We start from the raw sequence: 27,988 nt of genomic DNA, 5'->3' as shown, positions 1-27,988 counted from the left end.
AGGGGGCCATTGAGTGCGTTCCTGGGCCGGAAGTAGGGAGTGGTTGTTATTCCCACTACTGTCTGGTCCCCAAGAAGGACAAAGGGGGCCTGCCCCCCATCTTGGACCTCCGGAATGTCAATTGCTTCGTCCGGAAGGAGAAGTTCAAAATTCTGACTCTGGTCCTGGCTGCCCCCAACCCTGGAGACTGGATAGTAGTGTTGGACTTGCAGGACGCATATTTTCACATCTCCGTCCTGCCGGCCCACCGGCGTTACCTGCGGTTCACGGTAGGCCAGGAGCATTTTCAGTTTGCCGTGCTCCCCTTCGGCCTTACCAGCGCCCCTCGGGTGTTCACGAAGGTGATGGCGGTGGTTGCAGCTCACCTACGCAGGTCTGGGGTGTCAGTCTTCCCTTACCTCGACGACTGGTTGTTGATGTCGGGCTCGCCCCAGGCAGTCGTCAACCACCTTCAGACTATGGCCAACCTCCTGCATTTGCTGGGGTTCTCCATCAACGTGCTGAAGTCGCACCTGAGTCCTTCTCAGAAGCTCTCCTTCATCGGAGCGGTTCTGGATTCGACTCTGTTTAGGGGTTTATCCTCCCAAGCAGCGAGTCTGGGATATTCAGGCTATGATTCCGATTGTTCAGCCTCTGTCCCGGGTTTCAGTCAGGATGACCCTCCGGCTTCTGGGCCTGATGGCCTCCAGCATCCTGCTGGTCTCTCATGCCAGATGGCATATGCGGGCTCTGCAGCGGGGCCTGAAGTTCCAGTGGACACAGCATCAGGGCAACCTGTCCGATCATGTCCAGATGTCAGAGGGCACTGCATGACAATTGCAGTGGTGGCTCACGAATCGCGATTGGGTCAATGGCAGATCCCTCTCCCTCTCCCTTCCCCAACCGGAGCACACAGTGGTGACTGATGCGTCCCTCCTGGGGTAGGGTGGCCACTTGGGAGAGGCCTCTGGTCTCTGGCGGAGTCCCGGCTCCATATCAATCTTTTGGAGCTTCGGGCGATCCGACTTGCAGTGAAGGCTATTCCTTCCCTCTGTCCGGGGAAGTGTGGTGCAGGTGTTCACGGACAACACCACCGCCATGTGGTATTGGAACAAACAGGGCGGGGTGGGGTCCTGGACCCTATAATGAGCTGAGTGGGGATGAGATGCACTCCTCGTAATCCAAAAGTTAATCATGTGTAAACCATTACTCCTTTCAAACGTTATCGGCGTGCAAAACTTGCTTCGCGCTTCGCCCCATTGCACTGCAACATTACTAAACAAGAAGGAACCTACATAGGTTTCACCAAGCTGCACAGCCACATCACTGCCTGAATCCAATGGATCAAATTCGTAAGTTTAAATCTGCTTTTGCCATTTTGTCACCATTAATTTTCATCCTTCTTTCTTGTGTTCAATTAATTTTATTCAATCCATGTTAAACGTTAATGTTCAAGAAGGCTCAGAAGCATAGGGTGGGTTCCATGGCTTGGACCCAAAGCTTCTACCTGCAGCACATACGACAGTTCCGGGTGGATGACCAGCTCTTTGTTGGCTACGTGGGCGCCAAAAGTGGTCGGGCTGTGCACAAACTGACCATCTCTTGGTGGGTCATTCTCTGCATCAAGGCCTGTTACTCGTTGGCTAAGAAGGAGTCTCCTGTTGGGCAGCGTGCCCATTCTGCCAGGGCAACGGCAGCCACTACTGCCTTGGGACGCGACGTCTCCTTGCAGGACATTTGTCAGGCAGCTACGTGGGCCTTGCTGCACACGTTTACCAAGCATTACTGCCTTGACAGTCCGGTCCGGAGAGACGGCTTCTTTGGCCGTTCTGTTCTCCATGACTTTCTGGTGTAATATTGTTTGCAGACCCACCACCAGGGTTGGTATTGTTGGGGTATCTATTCTAAGGTAAGGAATCTATCACTAACGTGTCTCTTTCAGATGCACAAGTTACTACTTGTATAACGATATATCTGTAAGAGACATTAGTTAGTGATAGATTCCTTACCGCCCACCCATCCTCCCCGTTCTGTGAACTGATTTCTAGAGTTAAGGTCATCCCCTTCATGGCCCTAGTTTACTGGCACCAGTGGTCAGTTTCTTGCATGCCTCTGCGTTCCTGGCGCGGAAAGTTGTGTATAGAACTGACGTCAGCGCGCATGGGTGGCGCCTAAGTAGTCTTCGTGACGTCACCTCGGCGCATACGACGCCAGCGACGGACGCGGAGCCGCACCACGCCACCTACTGACGCGCAGGGGTACTGCTAGCCAAACTTTCCCGATCCAGTCTGACCCCTGGGTATATTGTAAGGTAAGGAATCTATCACTAACTAATGTCTCTTACAGATATATTGTTACACAAGTAGTAACTTGTGCATTAGTGGTGGAGCTGCTCGCATCTGCACTCCGGGAGTACCACGGGTTTCGAGGAATACACTTCCTTAGTACAATTTAACAATCACGGCCTTTGCGATGACACACCAATCCCGTGGGAGGTGGAACGATTTGGTCAACACTCTGGCCTCTGTATCAACTATAGTAAGTCAATAGCATTCCCACTAACCCCCAGTACGCTCCCAGGGGTTAGCACCTACCCTATCGAGTGGAAATCGGAACCCACCAGGTACCTGGGCGTGCAAATACACACTGACCCCGAGGTGGTGATTCGAGGGAATTATGGGAGGGTGATACAAAAACTTTCGGAATCCATTGACCAATGGATCCGATGGCTGTTGTTACTGTTAGGACGAATATAGCTAATGAAGATGACAGTACTCCCGAGGTTCTTGTTCTTCTTTGTTAACATTCCCATTTTGTTACCCAAGTCATTCTTTCGCACATAACGATCTCTTTTGATCCGACTGGCCTGGGCTGGATAACAAGCACGTGTGACATGGGATACCTTGACCTGACCATAGTTGGAGGAGGGTGGGCTGAGCGCCCCGGTTTCCGAATTGTATGATTGCGCTGCACCTATCTCTGGCTGCATGGATCCAGGATAGGCCACAATTGCACATAGAAAGGGTTGCGGTACATCCTTTGCCTCTTCTGCAATACTTGTGTGGGGCACCTCGCAGGCTTATCATGTTATAGACCCTGTGGGGAAGACCAGGAGCGTACCTGTAGACAGGGTATTACCTTACTTTACTCCCCCAAATGACCGCAAGAACTCTGTAGTTGGTTGCCAAAGAGGCAAGAGAAAGAATTCATTAGAGCCATGCAGTCGCTTGGTATTACCACTGCAGGCGATTACTTTGAGGAAGTTGTGGTCAAACAATGGGAGATGCTAAAAAGAGACGCACTCGCTGCCCCTGGGATGGCTACATTTCATTATTTTCTATGCAAGATATGTGATGCGCGCAGCACTGGGGGGGGGAAACGGGCACTACAACGCGGCCGTTTCCACGCATAACCATAACCACGCATGCATTATAACGCATGCGTGGATACAACAAAAAGTCTTTACCACGCATACCTTTACTATGAAATTCGTAGTAAAGACATGTGTGCTAAAGTTAAAAGGAAAAAAAAGGGAGGTTGGGGGGTCTCCCCCCCCCCAAACAAGGGTGGGATTAAAAAAAGAGGGCTGGGGGGGCACCCCCCCCCCCAAAATAGAATATAAAAAAACCGAACCTAATTCTGTAATTTAAAGAGAGATGTGGAGGCAATCCGCGTCGTTAGAGGAAATGGAAGGACACTTCCGCTTGACGTAGAACGTCACCAAGGAAGATCGAGGGGAGGAGAGGTAAGGGGGAATGGGGGTGGTGGTGTCACGCAGGGATAAATTTAAAGGGTAGATTTTTAGTGCGATATCCTTTAACAAGAAAATGCCATTAACATGCATAACTTAACAACGAAAATCGTTGTAAAAGTATGCGTGTTAAAGGCATTTTCGTGGTAAAGGATATGCGTTGTAACGCATGCGCGTTGTAACGCATGCGTGGTAAAGGCATGTGTTACAACGGAATGCGTTGTAAAGTCATACATTCCACTGGGGGAAGGGGTTGCTAGAGCCGCGCGAATACCATTATCTGAGATATCTGTTAAACGACAAAACACGCAGCACATGATTTCGATAATATATACTCTCCAACGCCGTTACAGGTTCTGGGCAAATGAAAGCATGACAGAAATGGCGCAGAGTTCATCAGGACATCCCGGATGAGCAGTGGACGTATTGCTGCGCAAGCATCAAGTCTATCTCCGACATTGTCAAACACATTTTAATTATTTACAAAGGGTGCACTACACTCCGGCCCGCCCACACAAACACGGTCTCAGAGAGGATGAGCGGTATGACAGGCGCAGCACGGAATCGGCAAACTTTACTCATCTTGCCTGGGGCTGTCCAGATGTTCAAAGGTTTAGGGGGGTGTACATGCTGCACTACAGGACATTGTGGGAGTGGGACTTCGGCTAACCCCACTGCAGGCCTTACTGGGCTGTTTAAGAGTACCCGAAGAACTGGCGCAGATTACTTGCGCTGGGCATTCTGCTGGCTAAGCGTAGGGTGGCGCTGTGGTGGATGAGGGGGCCCCTTCCCACTATTTAGGAATGGTGTGCAGACTTGACAGACATATTGTAACACACAGTCGGAACATGTTAATGCTCTCATGCCTATCCGGTGCAAACCAGAAGACATTTGGGACCCTTTTAAGGCATACCTTGCCCGTCACACAACGTCAGAAGGGTCGGGGGAAGAACAGGATAGAACAGGTGTGGGTTGACTCAGTAGGCACATAACCGATCGGAACATACCGCTACTACCATGTAGGGTGTGGGGATGGTGCTGGTCTCCTCTTAGCAGAGGCTCTGTGTATTGTGGTTCACTGTATGCAATAGGTAAGTACCCAGATGTGGGGGAAAATCATCCAAATCTATTAAGCAGAATGTTTGCATTTGAGTTATGCCTGTTATGCCATTACTGGGTTTTATCTGTGGGCTTCTGCAATTATTGTAATGAGCGCTTGGATTTAAGTGTGTATGCAAAATGAAAATAAAGTTTAAATATAAATAATTAATACTTGGTATCCCGCTCACCCGCTGTTTATTACAGGACTCTGCGCCAGTAGCGGCCGGTGGTGGGAGTGCTGTGGGGCGGTGGGTAGTAAACTATGGAATATGGCCCAACGGAGGTAAGTAAACATATAAATAAATAAAACGAATGTTGTTGCGCGTGCTGTATCGCATTTGGCAATGTGCGCCGTGTAAAGTACCAGGCTGCGACCCGGAACGGGTTAGTCACGCCCTCCCTCTCACCTGGATGGAAAACGGTTATTGGCCAATCCGGCACCACAATCCGAAGAGACGCGTCAAAAACGCAGGTGCCATCTTACAGTTGACATCAGCCACCTACACTGCAATTAGTGTATAATACACATTACAGCGGCCGTGTTTACTACTCGGCTGATATTATAGACCTTCATCTATATTTTAAGGCACTCAGGTGTTCCCTATATCGCACAACGGAGAACTTAATCTGCATGGAACAAAGTTCTGAATTCCAATGCCTCAACTACGTAAATAGGTTTTCAAATGATGCCATAAGTCAATGAATTAAAGGGGAGCAGGCGTATTGCTGCGCTAGACCATATACATGCCCGTTGTAGGTGCAGGAGAATAAATCGATCTCATATCGTATTTGCCAATGTTGACCATCAAAGAGCCCAAACTTCACCTGAACTCTCTATGCCAGCGCCAGGATATAGATACCCTCACCTTCTCGCTTTTAATACATATATATAAATGGTATGTATGTGTTTGCATATATAACCACTTATTCCAATAATGGCACCATTGCCCATGCATCCTGATGCATGTCGCCACCTGTTACAGTACACTTAGGGAGCATAACCTTATTTGCCCACCCTATTCCATTCAATAGTGTTATGCAGGCCCCTTTGATCTACTTTTTCAGAGAAAATCAAGCAAACCTCCTTCCTGAGTAGCAAATCCTCAATTGCATATGCATCACCCATTACTCTCTCCAAAACTGTCCACTTCAAATCCCTGCAATTGTGTTTAGCTTCCTCGAAATGCCGGACCATTCGTGTCGTCAACTTCTCTGCCTTGAGGGTGCTGATGTGTTCTTGAACTCTCACCTTTACTTTCAGTGAGGTGAGTCCAATATAATTCTCACATGGGAAGTGTCCTGATGGTACCCCATGTCCTTTTTCTGTGGGAGTTGACTAGTGTGGACCAACCAATCTCTCAGGTTGGTTCTTTTAAATGCGAATCTCGGTTGAGCTATTTTTAGGGCCAGTCTCCAACAAATACCAATGCTTCCTAATGATTTGTCTAATTTTTGTAGTCTGAGGGTCAAAAGTAGTCACCACTGGGAGGCAGGCATCATTGGTTCTTTTATTTATTTCCAATAGTGCCTCGCGTGGAGTGTTCAACGCTGTCTTGCATGCCCTTTTGATCACTTTTGCCTGGTAGGCTCTATTTGCAAGACGTTTGGCGAGACTGTCTGATTGTTCAATGTACTTACTCATGTCCATGCAGTTCCTGCGGTATCTAAATAACTGACCCACAGGGAGATTGTTCCGCAGTGCCCTGGGGTGGAAAGATTGGTAGTGCAAAAGTGAATTCCTATCAGTCGGTTTCTGATGAACCGTGTTGTGGAGTTTCTGGTCTTTAGCAATAATATCGAAATCCACATAAACAGCTGCGTGTCTTTTGATAGTCCATGTAAAGTGTAAACAACTATCAGCCTCATTCAACCAACCAAGAAAGTTGTGTAGCCTGTCCTCTGGACCTGTCAAAATGTATAATACGTCAATAAATCTCTTCCAAAGGGATAAATACCGTTGGAATGGGTTGGAGACATGATGTATAAAGTTCTCCTCAAATTGACCAACATAAATACACGCCAGATTAGGCGCAAAGGTTGCCCCCATCAAGGTCCCAGAGACCTGGAGGTACAATTGATTCTGATTGCCCAAAAAGTTTTGAGTGAGTGCCAATTCCACACATTAGGGAACAAATGACGGTGGTGTGTCATAGAACCACTTGCGAGCCCCAAGTGCACGCTCTGCTGCCACCAGCGTGGCATCATGGGGAATGCTGGTTTAAAGGGTTCAATGTCAATTGTGACCAAGAATTGGTTCAATGGATCGTATTCCAAAGGGTTCAGGAAGTTCAGGATATCAGTGGTATCCTGAACAAAAAATGGTTGGTTAATGACTGTTTCCCTTAGAAAAAAATCAACAAACTGTGATAAGGGTTCCAATAACGATTGGATACCCAAAACAATCGGGTGTCCAGAGGGTGGACGTTAAACCTTATGAATTTTGGGCAGGATATAAAATGCTGGAATTCTTGGGCTAGGATTAATAAGGAACTCTGCTTCTTTGAGTTATCCATTTCTTTTCCTTTGCATCTCCCACCATCATCCTAATTGTATCTTGGACTTCCCCAGTAGGGTCTTTCATAAGTGGTAAATAGTTTGAACGTGCCCCCAGCAATTTGAACACCGCTGTTTCATAGTCTTTAACATTGAGTACCACAATCACACTGCCTTTGTCAGCCGGTTTTATTATTATTTTTTCGTTCTCCTGTAGAGATTTGATGGCTATCCACTCAGTTTTGCTCATATTTTGGAATGTTTGTTGACACACAACTGTTCCAGGCTGGCAATGTCTTTTAACACCCGTTGTTCAAACACTGTTATTTCGGGACCCAAGGATGAGGACGAGGGACAAAACACCAAAGACCGGTGTGGATTAGTTGAAAATACTGAAGGAGGGTCTAGTGTCTTATCTTCAAAAAAATTGTGTAGCCGTATTCTCCGCATCATTTCAAAGAACTCAGTCCTGAATTTAAATGCGTCATGTTTAGGGGTCGGCACATAACCCAAGCCTTTATTTAGGACATGCAGTTCAGCTGGTGCTAACTGATAGTCAGAGAGGTTAACCACTATGTTGTTCACTGGGGTGTCCTTCCCCTACTGCGTGTTATCCTCGTTGAGTGAATCTGCCATGTCTGTTCCTGATTCTGACTCCCCTTGCCTCTCCCTCTCTGGCCCACCCCCCCTGTTGCCTCTTTGGTTTTGACCTAAAAAAGACCTCAGCAATGCGCTCAGGTCCTCGCTTGGTCTGTTTTGAGGAGTGAATCTGACCCTTGATTGATTTGAAGTGGATGGTTGCTCATCTAACTATTCCTCTTCACTGCTTGTATTATCAAAGGTCCAGTTATATGGAGCCCTCCTCCCTTGTCGGCGACCGCCCTCAGGTATGACTGCTGTTGGAACTGCTCTGTACTTGGTTGGTATACTTATACTCTACATAGGGGGAAGCCCACTCGTGTGCAAAGCACTCAAGATTTCGTTTTAGGCCTTTGATTTTTTGGTTAACCATATAGGTCTTGTACTCAGTGAGGTCACTCTGTATCCGAGCCAGCTCTTCCTTGGCATCGTTAATTGTGATGACTCTTTTTATAAATTCCTCTAACTCCACTATTTCCTTCAATAGATCCTCACTAAGTCTCTTGGCCGTATTAATAATTGAGAATCAGTCAATCACGAGTATAATTATTGGCTATGAAGCTCCAGTCTACCCGGAACTGTTTATCCTCAAGAAATATTTTAGGTTCAATCCTCACTAACAAACTGGCTGGGGCGGCGCTGGCACGGAGTTATTCAGTCATTAGTGCCCCATGGAGGGCAATATGAATCTGGCGCTTTTTGATATTGGTCAATTTTTCAAAGTCCGCCCTGGCTGTGTTACTATTAATTAATGGTGCATAAATGAGTAACGAAGGACCGGAGAAGATTAATGCAATCTGCTTGTCAGAGAAGGCCAAGCAGTTCTTAGCCATAACAATAGCAAAGCTTGCCTTCAGAAACCGAGCCTGTGGTCGATGTAGATCACTAGCATGTATTCATTCACAGGCCACTGCTTAGGTGAAAGGTAAACATAGAAGCATCAGTGAGGTGGAGGCCATTAAACATGTTGGCCGTTCCAATTAAAAGGGTCTAAACATGCCGTTCTTTTTGATCTGAGTGCGGACAATGTTGAAAATAAAGTATGTATGAAATAGTGGTCCCCAACTCATTTTAATTTAGAAATTTATCTTTCTTCTTTTGCATATTACTGTTAATTTTCTTCACCTTTCTTCACACAAATTTAAGACTTGAGCAAAACTTCTACTTACCCCTTTATTTTCTTGTCATGAAAGTTGCCGGTGATGACAACGTGAGCAAGCTTGTGAGTACCAACCAGTAGCTCCACGGATGGTGCTTACATTAGGTACTTTCAGACTCCTCTCACCTTTTTTCTTTGATTGATGTGAGACTATTTGTGGTTGGTTGACAAACTAAAACTCTCTTTATCAAGGGCCAACTGCTCTTCGCTAAGCTTAAGTTTAACTGTCTCAAGTTTGATCAGGTTGCATTCCCTCTCTAAGGAGTCCTTCCTCTTGCTAGAGATGGAGGTCCCTATGGAATTGACAAAGGCATTGGAATTGAAAAAGGAGAATCTAGACCTCCCCTGTATCCTCTGCACCCTCCCAGGAGGAATAACGGTGGACCTGCTTCTAGGTAATCAGTACTATTCCCTTGGGGATCAGAGTTTGTCCAGTCTGGAGTCATCAGACTCCTCCTGGTCATGCTCAGAATAAGGTCACTATGGGAAACCCCTCCTGACCCATCTTCTGGAGCATCCCCGCCCACTTAGTCCTGCCCTTCTGACCTATCAGGATTCTGGAGGTCATCCAGCAGAAGCAGCTCTGAGAGTTGCTTAGTGTTAGAGTTACTACCTCTCTTTAACTTTCTAGAGGTACACCGTGTCCTCAGTTCCTGGAATTTAAGGCTACTGTATGTAGAGGTTTGGGACCCACTGGGATCCACCATCAAAGCCATAGTGACTAGGTGTTGTGTGGTGTTGGACCTACCTACTCTAGTGAAAACTAAAATTCTAAAGATTGCAGGAAGGGTTGTGTAAGACCTGGGGTCACCAGGCCCTATTGGGCGGTAACGTGACACGAGCGGTCGGGCCACCAAAGGTCTGTGTGTAAAGCAACCATACAACACGCACCTCACATGGGACAAGGAACACATACAATAAGTGACGCCACACGGTAGGAGTTAAGTAAATACTCAAGTTTATCCAAGCAGATCACGTTAGATGCAGTTCATGAGGTAGCAGTACATTTCATAAGCTGGTAATACCACAAATGACATTCATAACATATCAGTACTGCCTGAGGTACAACTACCCTTCACCTAGAGGTACACGTGCGCTTCACTTTCCTGTATCGCCTTAGGGGGGTGATGATGGCGCTAGGCGCGCTAACGGGTGATGACCTCAGAACGGGGCATCTAGCACAGAGAGCTACTCGTAATAGATGTCATTTAGCATTTCATTATGGAACATGAATAACAGCGCGCTACTCGTAATCAATAGCACGTAGCACTTCAACATGGGCGTGAATAACAGCGCTCTACTCGTAATCAATAGCACGTGGTACTTCAATATGGAACATGAATAACAGAGCGCTACTCGTAATCACTAACACGTAGCACTTCAATATGGCACATGAATAACAGAGCGCTACTCGTAATCACTAACACGTAGCACTTCAATATGGCACATGAATAACAGAGCGCTACTCGTAATCACTAGCTTGTAGCACTTCAATATGGCACATGAATAACAGAGCGCTACTCGTAATCACTAGCACGTAGCACTTCAATATGGCACATGAATAACAGAGCGCTACTCGTAATTACTGACATTGAGCACTTCAATCCGGCACGGGACTAACAGAGCGCTACTCGTAATTATGGACATTGAGCACTTCAATCCGGCACAGGAATATCAAAGCGATACTCGTAATTATTGGCGCCGAGTACTTCAATACGGGGTAGGACAGTCAATGCGCCTCACGAAGCTTTTAGCGGTGAGCGCCCGGGACGGGAGGAGCGAGTCTCTCGGCTCCGGTGCAGTTCGTAGGGCACCTCGCTTCAGAGCAGTCACGGGGGCACAAGGAGAGGATCCCTCGGCAGGGTCTCTCCGTCGCGATGGCAGGGGGGAACACCCACGGAGAGGGGACCCGGGCTGAGGGTGCGGTGCGGTTCCCGACCAGTAGGGGGCGCACCAGGGACAATCCCAGCCTCCGGGCTTACCTCGTTCTCGGCGTCAGACGGCGTCCGCTCCAGCGACGATGGGGAAACTCGGCCCCAGGCCTCGCGCACCTTCTCACACAGCTGCGACGGCAGCGGCGGGCCCCGGGCTTCTCACGGGCCTCGCGACTCTGCAGGGCACTTCTTCTGGCCTCCGGGCCGCGGCGGTGAGCGCGCTGGCTTCCACGTCACAGGGGGGGCTCAAGTTAAGGATGGGGGTTCCGCGCTCAGCGGAGCATGCTGCCGGGGGTCCCAGGCCAGGTCAGGGAGCGCAGGGGTCACAGCGCCAATACCTGGTCGATCCCCGGTGGCTCTTCAATCTGCTTTGCATACGGCTTCAGGGGTCAGTCTGGACACGCAGTCTCAGTGCTTGGCATATAAGTCTCTGTTCTCAGATGTTAGATGAAGTCCTGTTGGCGCAGATGTATCTGGCGCCCTTAAAGGGGTTCTGTTACAGGGGGGTAGGGATGGAGAAGGTGACTAGGTCCTTCCTAGTCAGGCTGGGGAGAGGTTCTCTGGGTCCTCCTACTTCTGGGCAAGATCAGTGGGTTTCACAGGGTCCCTCACTCACTTAAGAGGCATCACCTAAATCCTGTCACTCTCAGGCGCATAAGTCCCTGGCTAGGCCCTACCGCCTACACTCCTGGTTGATTCTTCCAGCTCTGCTTCACCCCACTGGCCAACTCACCACAAAAGTTTCCCTCCCTCTCTTAAGTAGCCCTAGGTCAGGTGACCTCTAGCCAAGGCGGCAAAAGAAAAACCACACCTCCCTTCTAGAAGGTTCCAGCACATTCCAGGAGCTTCCCCACTCTACCTATGGGACAAAAAGGCGGGCTGGAGTCGCAACATTGTTGTGGGGTTCCAGCCAGCTCCTGGCAGCTAGGGTGCTACTATGAAAGACCACTCTGCAGTAGCAGGGGCCTGTGGCAGCCATCTTGGGAGAAGGGAGCACCTGCACCTTAACACTGATTGGCAATGAAAAGGCGCCCGGAGACCTAGTCCAACATAAAAATGAGGGTGGAAAAAATGAGGCACGATACAAAAATAGAAGGGGAGACCACCCTAGGGCTGACCGGTCCAACATGCGTCCCCCCCAGCCGAAAGAGGGGAGATCTACCCAACCTCTAGGGAGTTCTCATCACTAAGGCGGAAAAACCTGGAGAGACCGTCAGCATTGGCGTGGTCAACTCCGGGCCGATGTTCCACCCGAAAGTCCATCCCCTGTAGGGAAATGGACCACCTCAACAACTTGGGGTTTTCGCCACTCATCTGCATGAGCCAGCGAAGGGGCCGGTGGTCGGTCTGAATAAGGAAGTGAGTGCCAAAGAGGTATGGCCTCAACTTCTTCAGTGCCCAGACCACCGCGAAGGCTTCTCTCTCAATGGTGCTCCATCGCTGTTCCCGAGGGAGGAGTCTTCTGGATATGAAGGCCACAGGTTGATCTTGGCCCTCGGCATTGAGTTGTGAGAGCACCACACCTATGCCGTACTCTGAGGCATCTGTCTGTACAATAAATTCCTTGCTGAAATCTGGTGTTGCTAGTACTGCAGCGGTACACATCGCATGTTTCAGCGTGTCAAAGGCTTCTTGGCATGCAGCTGTCCATATGACCTTGCGAGGTTGCTTCTTTGAGGTCAATTCCGTCAAGGGGGCTACGATGGTACCATTTCCCTTGACGAACCGGCGGTAATACCCAGTGAGGCCGAGGAAAGCTCGGACCTCTGTTTGGGTCTTGGGGGGCTCCCAAGCCAAGATGGTCTCTATTTTGGCCTGGAGGGGTTGCACCTTACCTCCGCCCACCAGGTGTCCCAGGTACACGACAGATCCCTGTCCAATCTGGCACTTGCTGGCTTTAATTGTTAAGCCAGCACGTTGCAGCGCCTGCAATACCTCCTGAAGGTGTTGCAGATGGTCCTCCCAGGTGCCACTGAAGACAGCTATGTCATCCAGGTAGGCCGCTGAGAAGGACTCCCGGCCAGATAGTACCTGATTCACTAACCGCTGGAATGTGGCCGGAGCATTCTTGAGCCCAAAGGGCATCACTCAAAACTGGAAGTGGCCCTCGGGGGTGGAGAACGCTGTCTTCTCCCTTGCTCCATCGGCCATGGCAATCTGCCAATATCCGGATGTCAGGTCAATGGTGCTGAGGTACCAGGCTGCTCCCAGCCGGTCCACCAGCTCGTCTGCACGTGGGATGGGGTGAGCATCTGTCTTCGTGACAGAGTTCAACCCCCGGTAGTCCACACAGAACCGAAGCTCCGGTGTCGTACCCGGTGGGGCCGCTTTCGGCACCATCACCACTGGACTAGCCCACGGGCTGCTGGAAGGTTCTATCACCCCCAGCTCCAGCATTTTTGCCACCTCACGCTGGATGCTATCCTTCACTCGGTCAGAGAGCCGGTAAGACTTGTTCTTTACCGGGGGGCTGTCCCCTGTGTCCACATCATGGGTACACAAATGAGTGATTCCAGGCGTGAGGGAGAACAAGGAGGCGAACTGTCCCAGGACATGGCGACAGTCCCTCTGTTGCTCTGGGGTCAAGGACGGGGAGAGGACTACACCTTCCACCGAACCATCCTTCTCTTGCACCGCTAGAAGGTCAGGAAGAGCCTCACTCTCTTCCTCTTCGCTCCCATCCGTCACCATAAGGAGAGCAAGCTCTGATCGCTCATGGTGCGGCTTCAGGCGGTTGACGTGGAGCACCCTGAGGGGCTGACGGGGGGTTTTCACATCTACAACGTACGTGGTCTGGCCTCGCTGCTCCACAATGTCGAACGGGCCAGTCCACCGGTCCTGGAGGGCACAAAGCTCCCCAGGTTCCATAACCCACACCTTCTGTCCAACGTCTAACTCGACCGTCCGAGCGTTGCGGTCATACCACTCCTTCATCACGGTCTTGCTAGCCTCCAGGTTCTCTGTGGCTGCCTTCCACAGCTTGGCCATCTGGCTGCGGAACGCCAGCATGTAGCTGACAATGTCACGGGGAAGCTTCTGTGAAGTCTTCTCCCACCCCTCTTTCACTAAACTGAGGGGACCCCTAACGGGATGGCCATAGAGCAATTCAAACGGGCTGAACCCGACTCCCTTCTGCGGTACCTCCCGGTAGGAGAAAAACAAGCAGGGGAGGAGGACGTCCCATTTACGCCTCATGCCCTCTGGTAGGCTTTGGATCATCCCCTTCAATGTCTTATTGAAGCGCTCTACAGGTCCGTTAGTCTGGGGATGGTAAGGAGTGGAGAACCGGTAGGTCACCCCACACTCCTTCCACATGGCCTGCATGTAGGCCGACATGAAATTGGTGCCCCTGTCCGACACCACGACCTTGGGGAATCCCACTCGGGTAAAAATCCCCAACAGTGCCCGCGCCACCACCGGTGCAGTGATGGTCCTCAGAGGAATAGCCTCTGGGTACCTTGTGGCGTGGTCCACCAAAACCAAGATGAACCGGTGTCCCGCTGCGGTCGGAGGGTCCAATGGCCCAACAATATCGATACCGACCCTCTCCAAAGAGGTCCCGACCACGGGGAGCGGTTCCAACGGGACCTTCAACTTAGTCCCAGTCTTGCCACTAGCCTGACAAGACTTGCAGGTCTTGCAAAAGGCGTCTGAGGCAATCCTCATCCTGGGCCAATAAAAATGGGGGACCAACCGTGCAAAGGTTTTGTCCTGACCCAGGTGTCCTGCTAAGGGTATCTCGTGCGCTAACTCCAGCAGAAAGGCCCGGTAACATTGGGGGACCACTATGGCCCTCGAAGATCCATGTACCGGCACCCTGGGCTCACTGTATAGGAGACCATCCTCCCAATACACGTGATAACCTCCCAGTTCCTGACTGGCCACTTGGGCTTCGGCCTGCCGCCGCATGCCTTCAAGCGTGGGGCACGCCCTTTGTGCCTGACAAAATTCCTCCCGGGTAGGCCCTCCTTCCACATGCCAGTCAGCAAGGGTCGGCAAGTCCTCCACAGGAACGACATCTACCTCCGCGGACTCCGGGGGCACCTCTCCGGCCTCCCCATCCATCTCACGGGGCATGTCCTCTACCACTTCCTTCTTTCCACGTTTGGCTTTGGGTTGGGCCACGATTCCAGGCTCCAACCCAGGGTGAGTTCCATGCCGGGCAGCCATGGACCGCGTGCTGACGCAAGTCCACCCTGGTAATCCCAGCATCTCGGTGTGAGCGTGAAACTCGACGTCTTTCCACTTGGTGTGCTCCAGGTCGTTCCCTAGCAAACACCCCACAGGCAAGGCAGGGCTCACAGCAACTCTCAGTAGGCCTCTGACTCCTCCCCACTCAAATGGAACACGAGCCACTGGATAGTGACTCATACTGCCGTCAGCCAATACGGCCGGATGGAACTCCTCGGGGACTACTTGGTCTGGGGACACCAGCCGCCGCACGACAGTGGTCATGCTGGCCCCTGTGTCTCTCAGAGCTTCCACCTCCTCCCCATTAATTCTCACCCTCTGCTGATATTTAGCAGTGTTCGGGGGCAGAGACACTACGGGGACCACCTCTCTATCCCCGAGTGAAACCAGCGTCAGGCCTGTCCACTCCCCTTCCCTATCTAAGGGCAGCTCGACCCCAAGCGCTATACTACTCACCCCGGGACTTTTCCCACCCGTTGGGGCTGGTGGTCGCTTGCGACACTTGGGATCTCCCCTGTAGTGTCCAATCTCCCCACACTCGTAGCACCGCACAATCCTAGGCTGCTGACTCCTGTCAGGGTAAGTGGGTCTTGTGGAATTGGACGGGAGTGGGGTTCCTACTCCCTTCCCAAACTTATTTTGGGGACCTTTCGAGAACTCCACCTTTTTATCTCCCCCCTCTTTCTTCTGGGGGAAACCCTGTCCGCCTTTCGAGCCATCTCCCCCGGGGCCCTTGTGAGACACCCGGGTGCTCACCCAAATATCTGCCTCCTCCGCAAGCTCACGGGGATCCATCAACTTGCGGTCCACCAGATGTTGGCGCAGCTCCGGAAAGCTCTTATCCAAGAGGTGCTCCCTTAAAAAAAGATCGTACAACCCTTGGTAGTCCTGCACCTCGCTGCCACGCACCCAACCATCTAGTGCCTTCCTCGCATAATCAAAAAAATCTACCCATGTCTGGGTGGACAGCTTATGGCTGCCACGAAACTTTTGCCTGTACCTTTCGGGGTTGAGACCAAACTTTTTTAACAAGGCCTCTTTCATGGGGGCATACCTTACCTGATCCCCTTGGCCAAATATAACAGGGTGTCCCTAACATTGGGAGGTATATACCGGTATAAACCACCTCCCCAATTACTCTCGGGTACCCCATGGGCCGTCAAGGCTACCTCGTATGCCTCCAACCATTTCATGATGTCGTCCCCCACTGTGTAATTGGCAATTACCTCTTTGGGTAGGTAGAACTTTGATTCTTGAGGTTCCTTAGGTATGCAGCCACCATTGTCCTTATTGGACGCGTTCAATTGGAGGGCGCGTAACTCCAGCTCTTTTAGCTGAAGCTCGTGCGCAAGCTTCTTCTCCTCCATTGCCCATCTCTTGTTTTCCCTTTCCTGTTCCAATTTCGCTAGCTCCCATTTTAACTGCCTCTCTTCCCTTCTGTCCTCATACTCCTTTGGAGTCGCGCTCCTACTAGACCCTGTCCCACTACTGGCCCCAGAACGTCTCCCTGGGGGCACATTTTCCGACATATCTACATTCAAGATGTCTAGCACTTCCTGGGCGCTCTCCTCCTGAGGTGCATCTGGCGCCTCCTGTCTCTCATCCTCGTTCCCTTCTGGGTGGGCCTCTGCCCATGCCCTAATGGCGGTGCGGAGTTCCGGTCCTTTGGCCCTCCGTACCCCAGGCACCCCCATCCCCTGCCCGAACCCCCTCAGTTGCTTCACCGAGTACCCCTCGAGGTCAGCTAACCGGAATTCCATTCTGGCAGGTGGGGACCTAGACACTAAGGAGAAAAATTCCTATGGGATAGGCAACAGTTCTCAGCTAACCAGGCTCCCTGCACTCTCAACCTGGACAGTGGAAATAACAATGCAGCAATCAATGGTTTTCAAGCTCTGGAACAAATAGGCGTTAAATTGTGGCGCCCTAAAGGTTGCTGTATGGTCACAGGTCCTAAGGATCCCACCGCTCGCCAACAATGTAAGACCTGGGGTCACCAGGCCCTATGGGGCGGTAACGTGACACGAGCGGTCGGGCCACCAAAGGCCTGTGTGTAAAGCAACCATACAACACGCACCTCACATGGGACAAGGAACACACACAATAAGTGACGCCACACGGTAGGAGTTAAGTAAATACTCAAGTTTATCCAAGCAGATCACGTTAGATGCAGTTCATGAGGTAGCAGTACATTTCATAAGCTGGTAATACCACAAATGACATTCATAACATATCAGTACTGCCTGAGGTACAACTACCCTTCACCTAGAGGTACACGCGCGCTTCACTTTCCTGTAGCGCCTTAGAGGGGTGAGGATGGAGCTAGGCACGCTAACGGGTGACGACCTCAGAACGAGGCATCTAGCACAGAGAGCTCGTAATAGATGTCATTTAACATTTCATTATGGAACATGAATAACAGCGCGCTACTCGTAATCAATAGCACGTAGCACTTCAACATGGGCGTGAATAACAGCGCGCTACTCGTAATCAATAGCACGTGGTACTTCAATATGGAACATGAATAACAGAGCGCTACTCGTAATCACTAACACGTAGCACTTCAATATGGCACATGAATAACAGAGCGCTACTCGTAATCACTAGCATGTAGCACTTCAATATGGCACATGAATAACAGAGCGCTACTCATAATCACTAGCACGTAGCACTTCAATATGGCACATGAATAACAGAGCGCTACTCGTAATTACTGACATTGAGCACTTCAATCCGGCACGGGAATAACAGAGCACTGCTCGTAATTATGGACATTGAGCACTTCAATCCGGCACAGGAATATCAGAGAGCTACTCGTAATTATTGGCGCTGAGTACTTCAATACGGGGTAGGACAGTCAATGCGCCTCACAAAGCTTTTAGCGGGGAGCGCCTGGGACGGGAGGAGCGAGTCTCTCGGCTCCGGTGCAGTTCGTAGGGCACCTCGCTTCAGAGCAGTCACGGGGGCACAAGGAGAGGATCCCTCGGCGGGGTCTCTCCGTCGCGATGGCAGGGGGGAACTCCCACGGAGGGGGGACCCGGGCTGAGGGTGCGGTGCGGTTCCCGACCAGTAGGGGGCGCACCAGGGGCAATCCCAGCCTCCGGGCTTACCTCGTTCTCGGCGTCAGACGGCGTCCGCTCCAGCGACGATGGGGAAACTCGGCCCCAGGCCTCGCGCACCTTCTCACACAGCTGCGACGGCAGCGGCGGGGCCCCGGGCTTCTCACGGGCCTCGCGACTCTGCAGGGCACTTCTTCCGGCCTCCGGGCCGCGGCGGTGAGAGCGCTGGCTTCCACGTCACAGGGGGGGCTCAAGTTAAGGATGGGGGTTCCGCGCTCAGCGGAGCACGCTGCCGGGGGTCCCAGGCCAGGTCAGGGAGCGCAGGGGTCACAGCGCCAATACCTGGTCGATCCCCGGTGGCTCTTCAATCTGCTTTGCATACGGCTTCAGGGGTCAGTCTGGACACGCAGTCTCAGTGCTTGGCATATAAGTTTGAGAGTTCAATCTGGACACGCAGTCTCAGTGCTTGGCATATAAGTTTGAGAGTTCAATCTGGACACGCAGTCTCAGTGCTTGGCATATAAGTCTCTGTTCTCAGATGTTAGATGAAGTCTTGTTGGCGCAGATGTATCTGGCGCCCTTAAAGGGGTTCTGTTACAGGGGGGTAGGGATGGAGAAGGCGACTAGGTCCTTCCTAGTCAGGCTGGGCAGAGGTTCTCTGGGTCCTCCTACTGCTGGGCAAGATCAGTGGGTTTCACAGGGTCCCTCACTCACTTAAGAGGCAGCACCTAAATCCTGTCACTCTCAGAGGCATAAGTCCCTGGCTAGGCCCTACCGCCTACACTCCTGGTGGATTCTTCCAGCTCTGCTTCACCCCACTGGCCAACTCACCACAAAAGTTTCCCTCCCTCTCTTAAGTAGCCCTAGGTCAGGTGACCTCTAGCCAAGGCGGCAAAAGAAAAACCACACCTCCCTTCTAGAAGGTTCCAGCACATTCCAGGAGCTTCCCCACTCTACCTATGGGACAAAAAAGGCGGGCTGGAGTTGCAACATTGTTGTGGGGTTCCAGCCAGCTCCTGGCAGCTAGGGTGCTACTATGAAAGACCACTCTGCAGTAGCAGGGGCCTGTGGCAGCCATCTTTGGAGAAGGGAGCACCTGCACCTTAACACTGATTAGCAATGAAAAGGCGCCCGGAGACCTAGTCCAACATAAAAATGAGGGTGGAAAAAATGAGGCACGATACAAAAATAGAAGGGGAGACCACCCTAGGGCTGACAGGTCCAACAGGTTGTGCTAGCACCTCCATAACCAATTTAAAAGTTCAGTAGAACTTACTTGTTTACAAAAATATTTTTATGTGTCTAATGCCAATTTCTTTTTAATCCACACCTAGTTTATCTGGCAAAACAGTGCATGATAAAATCCCAACCACTGCACACCAATGTAGGAGGCTGACTTAGTATATGGTGCACACATATTTAAGTAAAGCACCTTGTTCTAATCCAGGCAACACTTATGGTGATTATATTGGTCTTAGACAACCATAGAAAGCTCTCTAAGTAGTAGCAGTGGAGAGCAGCCTTCAGGCTTAGTCCAGAAGGAGTGTTAAACAGCTGGTTTAACCAGAACTAATCATATAGTGTAGGTTAAACGAAAAAGAAACACACAGTGTAGTTATAAAAATAGTTATATTTATTATACACACTCACTAACACATTTGTGTATCTCCTACCCAGAGATATCAACACAATACACACAATATTTCAAAGGAAAACAGGTAAGTAAGCACAAATACACAGTGATCTGCGGGGGAAACCAAACCATATACTGAAGAAATTGAATGCGAACTGCGACCTCAGTCGGGACTTGGACCAGAAGACTCAGAAGAGCTGGGGACACAAGACACCACCTGAGGTAAGTACCCATGAACCCCAAAAGGCTGTGTGCAGAGTGAAAACCCTGCCACGTATTCAATGCAAGTGAACGGGAATGTTACGGTTGCAGTTTTTAAGAAGAATGACCCTTCCAAATGAACCCTGAAGAAACCCAGTGAAAGACAGAAGGTTGTATATTCACCCCACCTGTAGACACCCCATGAACCAGGATACCTACACCAGGGAAGCCCGGTGCAAAGGTGCGAAGTGACGTCAGAACCCGCCGTAGACCACAATGTGTAGGACTTCAGAAAAGATGCCGCTGGCAAAGAAGGTGAAAGAGTCCGGTGGAACCCAAGGATGGATTCTTGAAGAGGAGTACCTGCAAGCAGAGGGGACAGAGTCCATGCCACTCGGGAGTGACCAGGAGGCACGGAAGCCCAGTTACCATGATGACGAAAGATACAGGAGTGATGACGGTGATCTTGTTGCTGCAGCTGAGAGGACCAGGTAACGCTGTGGAAGACCAGGAGTCGTTCACGAGCTGTCCCACGTCAGAAGTTGAGAACCAGGAGGTCGGGGTCCCGCAGGAGTGCCAACAAGCCTTGGCAGCAGCAACAAATGTGGTAAACGAAAAAGACGTAACGTTGGGACCAACAAGGTCCAAGGGACTCACCCAAGTGCAGGAGAGTCAGAGCAGGCCTCGAGCAAGTAGGGGGGCCCACTGAAACCAAAGAAGACCCTCAAGAGGACCCACAGGCTGAAGGCATAGGAGTCACAAGAGGACCTCGAACAGCTCACCAAAGATACAGGCCCACGGTGCAGAGGATGTGGGGAGGAAGAAGATCTTGGTAGGCAGAGATGCCGGAGGCTGGAGCTTCTTGAAGCTTGAAGATCTCTGGATAACAGAGTCATCAAGCCTTGGTAACGGCATGTTGATGCAGTGCACATGGGTGTTTTTTCACTAATTTTGACAAGGGATACTGGCCTCAAACTTGCCGAAAAGACAGCGCAGGCCTCACAGCAGGTACAGAACCACCACCTCTGTTGCTGAGCCTTGCAGAGTCCGTAGGACGTCAGGAACAGGAGACCAGTTAGCTTGGTTTCAGTGCCTTCAGATACAGGGGAGCGACTCCTTCACTCCTAAGGAGATTCCTTTACAGTTCTTTGATGCCCACAGGCCTGAAAAAGAACAGGGATGAAGCACAGGCACAGATGACACAGAAGACTGACAGGACTATGAGACCAGGAGCAGCAGGAGTCTTCCTTGATGCAGTCTCGGTTCCTAGGCAAAGTCCAACGAAGTCCAAAGTGCCCAGACAGTAGAAGTTGAAGTGGTTTTGAGTTTGAATCGTGTCCCACGACAAATCTGAAGAGCCACCCACAGGTAAGCCCTTAAGTACTCTAGGGAACGGGTTGGGACAATTCAAAGATCCCTCCTACAGTAGGGGCTGAGCTGAGGGGAGGATACTCCCATGTCGTTTGTCCAGTTTCACACTAGAGCAGGAGCCAACAGCTCCCTGAACTTGTTTGAACTGGAGTATGCAAGGAGGGCCCAAAATGTGTCCTTCAAAGCAGTCTGGTGGTGCTGGCAAGTGCCCCCACCGCAGCTCAATACACTAAGTCCTGTCCGGGAGGTGGTTACACCTCCCTGTGACAGGAAACCTATTATTATACCTTCCCCTGCTCAAGCTCAGCTCAGCAGCAGGAGGGCAGAATCGTGTGTCTGGTTGGCAGCAGCACTAGCTTGCTGTTAGATCCTGAAAGGCTGGTACTGGGAATACAGGGGGGCTCCCTATGGGAGCCCCCAGTAGATGGGATCCTACATCCAACACTGAAATAGGTGTTGGGGTAGGATTCTAACATGTTTGATGCCAAACTTGACTGGTTTCGGTGCAGCCACTATATAGTTAGACATCTTGTAATTGAGTTTGATGTCCACTATACGTTTTAAATGGCTGACCGCACTTACAAAGCCTGGAAAATCGACTCTGGGGTTTGTAGGGGGTGTCCTGCTCATGCAGAGCACCCTCACACTAATAACCTAGCACCCTGCCTTCAGGCCTGAAAGGCCTGCCTTAGGGGTGACTTATAGGTTTTGAGTGCATTGACCTCAGATATAAGAAAACTTATATCTGTTGTAAGTGGTGCTAGCACTAGCTTACACAGGCTGCAACGGAAAGCCTGCTGTCACAGTTTCAGTGGTCTATCATGGATGGCATAATACATGCTGTAGCCCATGGGAGACCCCTAGTGCACCTATGCCCTGGTTACCTCAGTGCCATATACTAGATACTTACTAGCGTACACCAGTAGCTAATTGTGGAGGTACCAAAGTACTTATCATAGCAAATGTGAGGAGGAATTACAGTGACTGGGGTCCTGATTAGCAGGATCCCAGTCAGACTAGTCAGAAAACAGAATAACACCAGCAAAAAGTGGGGGTAACCATAAAAGCAGGTCCTACTTTCCTACAGTATGCAGAAACAAGAACACAGGAAATCTTAATAATTAGTTAATTGTAACTGACTTCTTTCCCTCAATCTTTTGCTTCTGTGATGTTATGTGACAGATGGGCCTACAACTATCAACATAATGTAACACTGGTCTCCCCAGGCAGCCTTGATTGTTATCAACATTTCCTATCAATCCCTTGTGAGGTCATGTACTACATGTGACATTATGTATTGCATCACACCCTTGGCAGGCTTTTAAACATCATTCACCTCTTAGCTATATATAGAGGCATAGTCGGGCATGGCTGCAGTGTGAGTGCAGTGTGTGCGCTAGGTTATATATGGTGTGAATGAGGGACTTGGGGGCACCAAGCTAACATCAGACTCACAAGATGGTCATTTCTGTTTCTCACAGGCCTCAGACATTTGCTTCTTTGGTTGTTCAGTGGGCAAAACCAGGCAGCACCTCGCAGACCGCCAGTGAGATGCACTTTGATGTAGGGATGGAGCTTCTATAAGGTGTGGTATGGCCTTATGGCGCCACCTAGTCACTGCACCAAACAAGCAGCTTTTAATAGCAATTTTTGGATCCCTCCAGCAGGTGAATTGTGGGGCTTCTTTACAAGCCCAATGCGCCGCCAGAACGTTACTAATTTTGATGTTCCGGCGACGCACTGCAGATCCTTATCTACAGGGCCACGGAAAGCTACTGAGAGTGGCTTTTCATGGTCTTGTAGATATAGTATGAGGCAACACAGCGTCTTGTGCTGCGTTGCCTCACACTGCCTCAGGAAGGCTTGCTATGGGCATTGCATGGTGGGTTGCCAGTCAATGGCCATGATTTTTTACACATTCCCAGATTTACAACATAGTGCAAATCTGTGAATCCGTCTAAACCCTATGCCTCCCCAGGGGTCGCGTGATGGTTGTTTTTATTAAGGTGTCCCTTCCTGCAAAACGCCAACCTGGGGCTGTGTACCACATACGGTATATTTTCCTTGATTGCAGCGGGCACATATTTCAAATAGTGCGTCGGGTGCACCTTTCAAAATGTGCACCTGGCGCAGTTAAGGAAAATGTGCCGTATTGGGATGAACACTGTTATATCCTCCTATATTTTGTGCTTTCATATTTACTCCTTGTTTATCGATTATATCTCTTGAAATAATCCTTTCCCCCTCGCCCATTCCTTTTTCCCCTCCTTCATTTCCCAGTTGGTACTACTCTTCTGTTGGTCTAAAGGGTGCCTTAGAATTGAGGTTGGAGCCTGACTTAGGAGAGAACAATGTGCTCTGTAACTCTGAGCTGCTTAATGGGTGGTAGAGTGGAGACCCTAATAAAAGTCTTATCTCGACTTACCTTCATTCCAGTGTTCTTTGTAACGCTGACGACGACTGGTCTGTGTAAGGGAGCAGGACGGTTCTCCTTCCCTTCTGGATACATCAACCACATCAGTTTCAAGTGTTCACCTTATGGTCCACAAGGTTAAGGTACTGTTTTTTCGCACTGTTTCTCCCTCGGGATACCTTCTGCCAGTCTTTACTGGTCCGGATCCTTCTTCATTCCTTCTACATTATGAAACCTGGTTGAATCGGACCGTTCCTTGTTTCTCTGGATCACCTTTGAGGGGCTGATATTCTCTGCCCGTTACGTTCTGCCTCTGAACTGTGGGTATCTCGTGTGCCTCATGTGCCCTTGTACCCTCCTGTTTCCTGTTCCGGAGCCACCTTTGTTGCAGCCAGTATCTTCTGTCTGGTGATTGTGCACACCCTGTGGGGTTTCCGCCTTTCCGGAGTCTAGTTCCGCCTCTGGAGGCGTTCCCTTTCTGCTGTTCCCCCCCCTTCTAAGACCTGCCTCTACCTGCCACCACGCCTTCCCTCCTTGCTTTGGTGCCCGGCACCTCACGAGGCGTTTCCCTTCAAGGCGTTCTTCAAGCCTGCCGCCACGCCTGCCATCACGCATTCTCTTTGCCCTGGTATCTGGCACCTCAGGAGGCATCTCTTCACTGCACTCACCTCGTCATAGGCGTTTCTGCAAGCCCGCCGTCACGCCTTCTTTCCTTGGTGCATTTACGGCGTTCCTCAAGCCTGTCGCCACTCCTGACGTCACGCCTTACCACAGTTCTCCTGTTTTCCGATCCTCAAGTCTGCAGTGACATGCACACCCTTCAGCGTGTCACATTTTACCACAGTGATACGCACACTTCTCCAGTCATTTTCTCCCTGACTTCCCGCTCCTCATTTTCACGGTGACAAGCATGCCCTTCAGTGTGTCACATTCTACCATTCTACCACAGTGATAAGCACACTCCTTGGCTGTATCTCTTCCTGGTTTCCTGCTCCTCATTTTCACGGTGACACGCACATCCTTCAGCGTGTCACATATGATTGCAGTGATACAAACACTCTTTAAATTATTTTCTTTCAAACGTGCAAACCCCTTTCCAGTGTCTCCTATGCGGCAAAGTCATTCTGATCTTCATTTCCTGCTCATACTCAGATGGTCTGTGAAGCGCACACTGATACCTACGCCTTTCAGCGGGTCAAAAATAATTTTACCAAGAGGAGCTCTTCGTACTGTCTCTGGGAAATAACAAACATTTAATTATTCTTTATTCTACAGCGTGTCTTCTGCACCTTCAGTGATAATCTCACTCCAACATTTCATTTCATTCTTATTCCTCTGCAAATATGGCTGCTGCCAGCATGACCCAACCATCACAGTTCCTTAATGAGTTTGGGGAACCTAACAACCCATGGAAAGAATGCGCCTAAATCTTTGAATCCTACTTAATAGCAAATGGGGGGGGGGGGGAGGGAGGGAGAAATTCAGCACCATAAGAAAACATCATATAATACTTCACAATCTGGGTACCCATGGTAGGAAAATATTTGACACCTTAGCAGACCCTGTACAAGGTCGCAATGTCAATGATGAGGACGAAGAGGACGTCGATAAGATCTCCTTAATGAAACGAGAATTACACTTTGGAGACAAGGTTAACATTATCCACGAATGGCACAAGTATTTCTGTAGAGTCCAAGGAAAACAATAAAGCATAACTAGCTATGTGGCAATTTTATGAGGGTTAAGAAACTATGTTAATTCGGAGATCTCAATGACTCTCTCATAAGAGATCAGCTGGTAAAGTCTACCAACAATTGCAAAATACAAGAGAAGTTACTGCAGAGGCAACCCAACCTTAACAATGCTATTGAGTTAGCGAAATCCATTGAACATACCGCTTTGTGCCTTAAAGAAATCAAATCTCCTGCCCATACAGACTCTGAACAGGTATCAGAGATTGCCAACCTCTCGATGGATGATACCATTTGCAAAATAAAATGACAATGAAGTAAACAAGCTCAAATGTTACCGATGTGGCAGCATTAACTCCTTGGCCAATCATCCCAATTTTCAAGCTAAATCATCCATTTGCAGAAAATGTAACAAGAAAGGCCACTTGACAAGAGTTTGTCGGAGTATATCCAAAAAACAGAGTAGTGCAGATGATCCCCCCACGCTTGAGATAATCCAGCGGGGTTCCCCTGCTCACAGAGCCAGCTGCCACAGGAGGGAGATCCAACAAACCACCACCAAATAAGCACCCCCAATCCAGGGCCCGATGCCGCTGCAAGCCACAGGGGGCAATCTCTTCTGCCCACTATCGTCATTACTCCCGCAATCACCACGGAGCACCCTGCCAGTCACTCTGCCAGTCCGGGGTGCCACGGCTCTCTCTGCAATCCACTCATACACCGCCAGCTGGGGGTTCCGCCACATCCAGCCCCCGCCGCTGGCTCCGGAGTTCCGCCCGCAGCCTTCAAACAGCTCTACCGCGGTAATCCACCTACACTGGTATGACCGGCAAGCTCACTCCTCCGCCCGCTGACAAAATTATGGGCAGCTCCACTTCGCCCTGATGTCCCTGGGTTTGGGCCCCCCCAGTGTCACGGTACAGCTTCCTCTGTTTGCCCCAGTTCGCGGGGTAGCGCGGGCCCCCCACAGCAGGCAGGGCTGATCTTTCACTCACGGTCCAGGAAGTAGGCAGCAGCCAGCTCCGCCCGCGACCGTCAAGAGCCTCCACCGCCAGTGCAGGAGTTGCTCGCGGGCTGCCGGAGCCAGGGTCTCCACACGTCCTCTCAGGTAATTCCCCTGGCAACATATAATCCTCCCAGTCTCTCTGCCACCGGCACTGCTCTCCGCTGTGGCTGCAGGTTGCCTCCAATATTCCCCTCCGGGGCCGCACCGTCAGCCGCCACCACACCTCCCTCGGATCACTCGGGGGGGGCCAGGATCCCGCTACAGGCACCCGCCTCTGATCGCGGGGTAGAACAGGGCCTCGCCGCAGGCTCTCTCTCGTGGCCCAACAAATAGGTAGCGGCTGAGTCTGCCCGCTACGGCCAAGTACAGAGGCCCGTCCCACTCCCGACTCCAGCGCAGCCGCCGCTCACAGGCCAACGGTGTCGGGACCCCCGCCTGTCTTTTCGGTTACGCCGGGCAATGCGCAGTCCTCCCCGCTGCTCTGCTGCCAGTAACTTACTGCGACACTGCAGACAGGCAGCCGAACACTCCTACGGCCCCCCAGGGGCCGTGCCGCCGGGAATCACCTCACTCTCCCCACAGTGCACGGGTGGTGGGCCCAGATCACGCTGCAGATTACAGGAACTCGCCACTCATAAGGGGGAAGAGCCCACGTCTCTCTAGGGCTCCAATCTCCCCTCCGGCACTTCCTAGCATTCGAGCCCTGGAGTCGGGCTCCATTTTCTTGCTATGCCGGCCGGGTCTTCCTCCTCTTCGTTTCGCCTCTCGGCTCGGTCTCGGGCAGAATTAAAGCACATAAATCTGTGCTGCTCCCGCAGCCGGAGGAGCCCCCATAGGGTCTCAGAAGAGCCGGCTCGGCTCTCCGTGCAGGATAAGCGGTGAGGTCGGCGCGGAGCTCTCGGCTCACGCAACCCTCCTCATCCACGCCCCTACATAAGATTAAACTAAAACCTAATGCCAGACCAGTGGTACATAAAACCAGACCCATACCACACCTCATGTGGGAACCCCTCAAGCATGAGTTAAGCAGGTTACAAACCCTTGGCATTATCCAACCTATTGAATGCATCGATTGGGTTGCCCCAGTTGTTATCGCTAAGAAGGCCCATGGGGATGACATTAGGTTACGTATTGATCTCAGGGACCTGAATGACAATATCATTATTGAAAGACACCCTTTGCCCCGCATTCACGAAGTCCTGAGTACCCTGGGGGAAGCTACATGCAAGAAGAATTACACCCAGACTCCTGGGAATTAACTGCCTTTACTACACCCCCGGGGTCATTCATGTTCCTTAGGATGCCTTTTGGGTAAGCCTCAGCGGCTGCAGTATTAAAAAAAAATATGCAGCATGTCTTAGAAGGGA

The sequence above is a fragment of the Triturus cristatus genome, chromosome 2_2 (assembly GCF_964204655.1).
Source record: "Triturus cristatus chromosome 2_2, aTriCri1.1, whole genome shotgun sequence".
Classification (NCBI taxonomy): domain Eukaryota; kingdom Metazoa; phylum Chordata; class Amphibia; order Caudata; family Salamandridae; genus Triturus; species Triturus cristatus.
The sequence above is the reverse complement of the archived record's forward strand: the minus strand, read 5'-3'. Positions refer to the sequence as shown.